The sequence below is a fragment of the Talpa occidentalis genome, unplaced genomic scaffold (assembly GCF_014898055.3).
Source record: "Talpa occidentalis isolate TD23 unplaced genomic scaffold, MPIMG_talOcc4v2.1 talOcc4.13, whole genome shotgun sequence".
NCBI lineage: Eukaryota > Metazoa > Chordata > Mammalia > Eulipotyphla > Talpidae > Talpa > Talpa occidentalis.
Window position 1 is genome coordinate 52621197 of NW_023601322.1, and position 8604 is coordinate 52629800.

General features: G+C 44.8%; 1 long non-coding RNA gene across 1 annotated transcript; it reads right to left on the bottom strand.

The window, feature by feature from the left end:
* Window positions 1–245: 245 nt before the first annotated feature.
* On the bottom strand, window positions 246–8203 carry LOC119243830 (uncharacterized). The gene is made up of 4 exons (XR_005124842.2): window positions 7922–8203; window positions 4531–4835; window positions 1187–1347; window positions 246–348 (listed from the first exon to the last, which is right to left on the bottom strand). It is a non-coding gene; the product is annotated as an uncharacterized LOC119243830 (long non-coding RNA).
* Between the last annotated feature and the right edge of the window lie 401 nt (window positions 8204–8604).

Below are 8604 nucleotides of genomic sequence, written 5' to 3' on the forward strand. Positions count from 1 at the left end.
GTTTTTAATAGATTTTTATCTTTCCTTTTGTTGATGTAGTGAATTACCTTGATTTTTGGATGTTAGATCATCCTTGTGTCCCTGGTTGTTCTTGTTTAAATATTGCTAAGGATCTTTGCATAATTCTTTTATTCAGTAACATCTTTATCAGGTTTTGGTATCAGAGTGATGGTATCATAAACTGTGTTTGGAAGCTTTCCCTCTTCTCTATTTTTTTGGAGAGTTTAAGAAGGATAGGTATTATTCATCTTTGAAGGCATGGTAGAACTCACCAGTAAAACAGTCTGAGCCCAGGCTTTTGTTCTTTGGGAGACTTGATTACTCCTGGCAACTCTTTAAATTGAACACCTAAGACATATACATTTGATTGACATGTGGATTATTTCTCTATTTACACACACACACACACACACACACACATAATCATGCTTATGTCCTACTCTAGGAGATTCAGGTTCAGCTAATCTGGAGTATAGCTGGGGTAAATCACACTCAGTGTTGTAAATCAATGTTACATCAATTAAAAAAATACAATTTTAAAAACCAGTTTTCCCACATGGTTCCAATGTAAAGTGAAGGACCCCGTGATGACATTGAGCCCAGCTTGCTAATTCAGAATGAATGCCCCATCTCAAGACCCTTTACTTTATCACATCTGCACAGTTCCTGTACGGTGCAAGGTCCTGGGGACAGGAATGTGGACATATTTGAGAGGTGGTTATTCAGCCTGCCCCACTATGCTCTTCAAAATGAAGTTTTTCAGATGTCAGATGCAGAGCAACTCCTCACCTAGCATATTGGAACCCAAAGGGCTTAGGAAAATTCCACATCATCTGTAGCTATTTCTGAAAAGTGACCTGCAAAAAATGTTCCATAACTCCCCAGACTACAGCATTACACATAAGGTGTCCCAAATAACCAGTCTCTAGGGTGGTAACTGCATTATTGGAAAACTCAATTTCCTTTTTCAGGTCCCAGGATGACAAGCCCCATTACCATGTAAAATTTGAGAATAGTAACTGCCCTCTGTTATAAGGGGAAGTGCAAACACTTGCCAAAAAAGCAGGGCAGAATATTTGTAAACATATGTATTTTCCCCTCTCCCTTGACATAGGGATTGAAAGTGCATACAGTGGTTACTTAGGAAAATGTGTGTTGATAAAACCCACTAGGAGGCATTCCTCACCCATCTCCAATGCTCTTCCCAAATATTTTCTTGAGGCCTTACTGCGTACTGGGTAATGATTGCTCAAAAGAAACACTTCTTCCTTTCTCATCCTCTCAATTTTCCAGTTTCCTCCAGATGAACATTTCTAAAATATCACTTTTCACTGTTGTTTCTTATTGCTGGAAAGGATAAAGGCAAAGGTTTCCAGTCTGGCACACAAGCCTGATCTTATTTATTTATTTATTTGTTTGTTTGTTTGTTTGTTTACATATTTATTTATTTATTTGTGGGACCCTTGCCAGTGGCCGGGGAACAAACTGGCACTGCAGAGGCTGCTGGCAGCCTCGCAGCCCAGCGCTCAACCGCTGTGCCACCAGGGGAGGCCCAGAAGCCTGATCTTGATACAGCATTCTCTGCCAGAGCTCAAGACATGAGACTCACACTCCAGCCAAACCAATGTAAACAGAGATATTTAAACTGTTTTCCCTTTTGTAACTTAAATTCTTGACTTGAGACATCATAAAATATCCTCCTGGTTGAGAACACTAGGCCACCACATTGTACCACCATGTCGCATATCCCCAACATCTGCCTTACCTGGCATCACATTCCTCATCCTATCGAGGCCAAAAATTTCCATCCAGCTGTGAAGACCATGACAGGCCACAGTCAGTCACACAAGCCTCTCGTCCAAATTCTCAAGACTGATCTGGGCCTCCCTGGTGACGCAGGGCGTTGAGTGCAGCACTGTGAAGCTGTCCGCAGCCTCTGCAGCGCCGGTTAGATTCCCAGCCGGCCAGGGAGATACCCATAAGATGTGGCAGATCTCTCCTGTCACGCCCGCTGCTCCCCTCAGCAGTGTATTTCAGTCAATATGCCTGTTCTGCTCCCCACTCTGTCCCCCACTCCTCCCACACCTCTGGACTGTACCCCAGTGCTTGTATAAATTAAAGGAAAAAAATTAAAAAAAAAAAAAAAAAGACTGATCTGTTCTATCTCCAGACAAATGACAAATATCCAGAGGGTCAAATGTGTCATGCTAGTAAGTGTTGACCCATGAGGCCTATAGGGCCTGAGCAGTCCCAGGATCTCAGTTAAGATACTATAGCACCATCTCTAAAGTCCTTTCTACCAATAAACGTTCTTTATCCTATAGTTTTGCATATATGATACCCTTTTGTTATGCAATACAAGTTGTAGGGGAAAGTAAATGTCTAGAGAAATATTTACTTAAAGAGCTGCACTTCCGGGCCTCCCCTGGTGGCACAGAGGTTGAGCGCTGGGCTGCGAAGCTGCCCGCAGCCTCTGCAGCACTGCAGCACCGGTTTGTTCCCCGGCCACCAGCGAGGGTTCCACATGGCGTACAGACCTCTCCTGCAGCCCACTGCTCCCCTCAGCAGTGTATTTCGTCGGTCTGCCTCTTTTGTTCCCCGCTCTGGCTCTGGTGAATCCTCTCACCCTCCCTTGCTTCTGACTGTATCCAGTGCTTGTATAAATAAATAAATTAAAAAAAAAAAAAAAGAGCTGCACTTCCCTCACACCCAGCAACCACAGGTGTTCTAGTCCTGAAACTTACATCTTTGCATTTCAATCTAAAACGTCCCTCTAATTCCTTTGCAGGAAAGAGATTGAGTCCTTTATCCTGGCCCCAGAGGCTATTTCTTGCACATTAAGAGAGAGGCTAGAATAACAAGGATTTCCCTATACAACCTAGTATTCTGGAAAGTTTCTTTCTCATTAAATCTTAGTTGACCTTTGGCTCCTGCTGTCTCCCTCTGCCCTTCTCAGCATTACTGCTGCCTCTCCTGGAGCCATGAATGCACAATCTTCTTTTTCTTCTGCTCCAATGAGGGCTCTCTGGATCTGCTTTAGTAAGACCCTCCATTCCAAAGCTCAGGAGCAGAGAAGCCTTATCCACAGCCTGCTACAGTGAGACCACAGAGGAACACTTTCCCAAATGTTTAGGAGGTGGTGCCACCAAGACCACACACCCCTTGTGAGAAAATAGTCCCTCAGTTCCCAGAGGGCAGCCTCTGGCCCGAAGGACCATTGTTAAAGCTCAGAGCCATCTTTTCAATTCTAGAGGTGCACCTCTTCCTCTTTCATCAGACTTCCCAGTGGAAGGGCAACTTTCTTACCCTTCACACTCCTCCTATGGCAAGAGGATTCTCTGTGGGGCTCTCACTTTTCTTTATGTCTTGTGAGCAAGACATTGGCTTCCCTGGATCTCTTTTTGAGACTTTATATAATAAGCAGTTTTCTCCAGAGCAAAGGGAGACTTGCTTATACCCTTGGAAGAGAGAGAGAGCACTCCCTTCTGAACAGAGGGGCAGGCAAGCTTATTGCTTATTATCAACTGTTCAGGGTTGCTACACTCAGAAATCCTTCTGAATTACAACCCTTTGTGTGTGCTGTTGTCACCTGGCATAGTTGTGCTGGGACTCAGGTAAACAGCACAAGAAACTGTAGGTCCTCTAGCTACTGATACTGTTGGGAATACTAGCATGGCTCTACCAGTGACAGCCTAATCCATTAGCTAGTAGGTAGGGTAAGACAGCAGGTCCTACCAATCGTGGACACTCCATAGTGCTGGAATCAGGACAACTGCAGCCCCACTCACAGCTCAAAGTCTTGGAGTCCTAAGCACTCAGAGCTTATTGAGTCAATTAGCACTGAATTCAGAAATGTAAAGATTCCATTTCCAATTTGACAACATGCTATCTGTCCTGTTACAGACCATACCAAATTTCAGACATTGCCTACACCTAGGAATCTGTACAGGGCATTTCCAAGTTCTATAGGAGATGTTTTAGTGCCCTCTACAGGCTACTGTGCAGTGAGGCGCTCTAAGCCACACAGTACCCTACCTTTATCCACCACAGTGGCAGGGAGGGACCTGGTAGAATAAGAAGAAATTTCACTATTACATGTAGAGTCAAAGAAGTTAGTTGGAGATAGTATATATTGTACAATTTACAGAAAGAACAAAACCAAGTGAAATTAATTGTATCTGTTCTGTTTCCAGAGAAACAAACCAATAGCATATATTTCTCAAATTCCTAAAATGCACCCATATATGCGTGTGATATTTAAATAAGTATATATAAAGGGATTTGTATGAATGTACGTATGTGTGTATACACCTATAATCTCTATCCCTAATACTATTGCCACTTTGTTCTTGGCCTGTTGGGTGATGGCAGGAGTGACTGAAAGCGAGGCTGTCTCCACACAGCAGTCATGTGACCCACTTCATTATTAAACCCTACTCTTCTGAGATCATCTTTGGTGAGCATTCACTTGGGACAAAATATTCTCATGGCTTTTTCCTTTTTCTCACTATGAAATGTCTATGCACATACCTCTTTCCCAAATTTTTTCATCATCAGTTTTCCAAGCTGGTTCCAAGTCCTTGACTATCAAACCACAGAACATGAATTAGTATAATATTATAATTTTGGTCATTTCTCTTTCCAAGCAACATGAATAGACAGGTGAATTGCTCCAAGTTCTTCACATAGGAAAGGTTTCTGTTTACCCTTGTCTCTCAGTGACATCCCAGGAAGGGGCAGTCTTGTTACAGCTGTCCACATTTGGCGGTGCCTCATGTTCTTGCAGGCAGAACCTGTATGCCACAGGTTGGGCTGGATCAGAGAAGGGAGTATAGCTGAAATGGCACAAGAGCTCTGCTCAAAACTAGTGTTTTGGGTCAGTTGGTAAATGGGCTAGAGTAGCACACCCAAATGATGAACACGTTACCTCCAAAACCCAAAGAGGCCTTCTAGGTAAGTACCTCTCTTTTGGTTGTAGAAGTCAGTTGCAATAATTATCTTGCAGCTTATAAGCAATATCTTATCATGTCCCTCACCACTGAAAATTACACTGAGATGGAAGGCCTCTGAACTTTGTCAGATTTACTTCTCACCATCTAACATACAAATGACTCACCAATAGGTCTGGAGTAGTTATAACTTCTTGCTCACTAGGTCTAATCAGCATAACATCACCAACGTAGTAGCTCAGTGTGATATCTTATTGTAGAGAAAGCAGTCAAGATCCCTGTGAACTAGGGCCTCCCTGATGTCGCAAGGGGTTAAGATGCAGCACTATCAAGCTATTGCCAGCCACTGCAACGTGAGTTTGATCTCTGGCCAGGGAGGTGACCCACACAGCATAGCAGACCTCTCCTGTCTTGCATGCTGTGCTCCTCAGCACTGTATTTCAGTAGATTTGCCTTTTCTGCTCCCCACTCTGTCTCTGGTGAATCCTCTCACCCCCCGCCCCCACACCTCTGGCCTGTACCCCAGTTCTCGTATGCATAAAAAAATAAATCTTTTAAAAATGGGGAAAAAAAGATCCTTGTGAACTAAACTATGACATAGAGCTAGACAATTGATAAACACATGAAGTAGGATAGTGAAGGTATATTTCTGGCCTCGCCAGCTGAAAGCATACTGCTTCTGGTGGTCTTTATTGGCAGATATAAAGAAAAAAGCATTTGTCAGATCAATAGCTCCAAACCAAGGAATGTGTTCATTTGCTCCAATAATAAAGTCACATCTGGAATATCGGTTGCAATTGGAGCATCACTACATGGAGGGAGAGATGGCGGTGTAGGGCTTCAATATACGAATTTGGGAGGACCAAAGTGGTGAGTCTATTTGGCATCCACAGGAAGATAACTAAGATTAAGTGAGGTGATAGGGTGGGACCTAATCAATTAAGAATCTTGTCCTTATAGGAGGAAGAGACCTTAGAGAAAAAAAGCATGTGAGGACAAAGCAAGAAAGTAGGTGCCTGCAAGCTAGGGAGAGAACTCTTACCTGAAATTAAACCTGCTAGTACATTGATCTAGGACTTCTAGCCTCCAGAACTGTAGGAGAGTATCTGTTGTTTAAGCCACCAAGTCTGTGGTATTGAATTGTGGAACTGACTGTAGCAGACTAATACAACTACTAATCTTGCCAACTGAAAGCAAACTGCATCTGGTGGGATACTCTAGAAACAAGTATTGAAAAAGTATTTGGCAGATCAATAGCTGTAAAGCAGGTACCAGGAGATACATTAATTTGCTCAAGAAATGAAATCACATTGTGACAGCTACTCTAATTTCAGTGACTGCCTGGGTAAATTTGTGATAATCCACAGCCATCTCCAACATCCATCTATTTTCACAGGCCAAATAGGTGAGTTGACTTGGGGTATGGTGAGAATCACTCTTCCTACATTCTTTAAGTCATTGACAGTGACACTAATTCCTGCAATCCTGGGACTCGTGCTTTAATTTGCTCTTTTCTTAGATGTAGTTTTAGTGGCTTCCACCAAGCCTTTCCTACCATAATAGCTTTCCCTCAGAGGTCCAGGAACCAAGATGGGAATTGTGTAAGTTCCTGAGTATGTCCTTCTCAATCACACATTCCAGAACTGGGGAAATAACCACAGGATGGATTGAGGGACTTAGTAGGCCCACTATGAGATGGACCTGAGCTAAAATTCCATTGATGAGCAGTCAGTTACATCCGTAACTCGTACTCAGAAGGGGGCGTGGGTGTGTGTGTGTCACAGTGATGTTTTTGGTCTCCTGAAATTAGTGTTAGTTCAGAGGTAGTGTATGCTAGGAAGGCATGGAGCAGGATCTCTATGATTGGAGCATACGGGTGAAGGAGGAGCCCTGGAGCCCTTGGTGGCTTTTTCAGGGTTTTATTGGGATTTTACCAGGTACATGGCAGGCGGGGGTACTGGCGGGCCGGGAGATTGGGGGGCCGGGAGGCTGGCAGGCCTCCCGGCCCCCCAACAAGTCTTCACCCTTTCTGGGCTCTCCGGTGTTCTCTCGTGGTCTCGTTCTGGCTCTGCTCTCGTTCTCTTCTCTGGTCTTTCGCTCTGCTGGCAAAAGTCTTAGCCCAGGTGTACCCACCTACTATGCCCACACCCTACTCCAGGTGTCTGTCATCAGGCATGTATTCAGGACCACAGGGAGCCATCGGCAACCCTGATGGTGGGAGGGCAGAAAAGCCTGACATTTTCCTACAGTGGTGATAGGAAATAAATGATTCTTTCAAGGCAGACAGGCATTTTCTCAATTGTGTAGTGCTTGAGTTGGAAATTTGAAGCCCTAAGATCATTATTTCTTTCCCTACTTTTCCAGCATAATCAGGATCAAGCAGCCAATCTTTTACTTATTATTTTTTTTTAAGATTTATTTTATTTATTTATACAAGCACTGGGTACAGTCAGAAGCGTGGGAGCGCGAGAGAATTCACCAGAGCCAGAGCGGGAAGCAGAGCAGGCAAGGGGACTGAAGTACACTGCTGAGGGGAGCAGCGGGCAGCGGAGAGGTCTGCGCGCCATGCGGGACCCTCCTCCAGTGGCCGGGGAGCAGCTGGGGATCGAACCGGCACTGCAGAGGCTGCGGGCAGCTTCGCAACCCAGCGCTCAAACCGCTGTGCCACCAGGGAGGCCCAAGCAGCCAATCTTTTAAACCTATTAGTTTAACAAAAATATTCTAAAGTATATATGGTCACTTAGAACCTTGCTTCTCCTAAGTATTTGTTAGTAGTAGCAGTATTAGTAGATAGGTTGGGTATCTCTATGCCACAGACCACCAGTGCCCCTTTCACCACTAGAAAGAATCATTAGTATCTTCATATCTAATAGATTAGAGAACTAATGTAGACAATTCATCAAGATTCATTGTTATCAGCCAGGGTTCTCCAGAGATATAAAACATATCTATGTATTTTTATATATACATACATCTTCCGTTGTTTTTCTGTCTGTAGTGGCAGGATGGCGACAGAGAAGGTTTTCTATGATTCTATGCAGATGGGGTAAAGGAGAACCCTGGAGCCCTCGGTGGGTTTCTCAGGCTTTTATTGAGCTTTTACATGTAGTGCAGCAACCAAGTACATGGCAGGCAAGGGTGCCAGGGGGCCAGAAGGCTAGCAGGCCTCCAAGCCCCCCGCAAGTCTTCACTCTGGGCGTAGCAGCAGGAGGGGCCGGAGCAGGTTCTCTATGACCCGAGCAGATGGGGTAAAGGAGGAGTCCTAGAGCCCTCTGTGACTTTTCAGGCTTTTATTGGGATTTACCAGGTACACAGCAGGCAGGGGGGCCAAGGGGCCAGGAGGCTAGCAGGCCTCCCCATCCCCAGCAAGTCTTCACTCTATCTGGGCTCTCCAGCATTCTCTGCTTCATCTCTCTGCTCTTCTCGTGGTTCTCCTCCTGCTCTACTCTCTACTTCTGCCACTCTCGGCTGTGCCACTCTTATAGGCCCCGGCCTTGGCCCAGGTGAAGCCAATCTACATATGCCCACACCCTACTCCAGGTGCCTGCCATTAGGCATGCATTCAGGACGGCAAGGATCTATCATTAATCCTAATGGCAGGAGGGCAGAAAAGCCTGATACTTTTTACCTTACCCTGCACTGGGCTTCTCTGGGG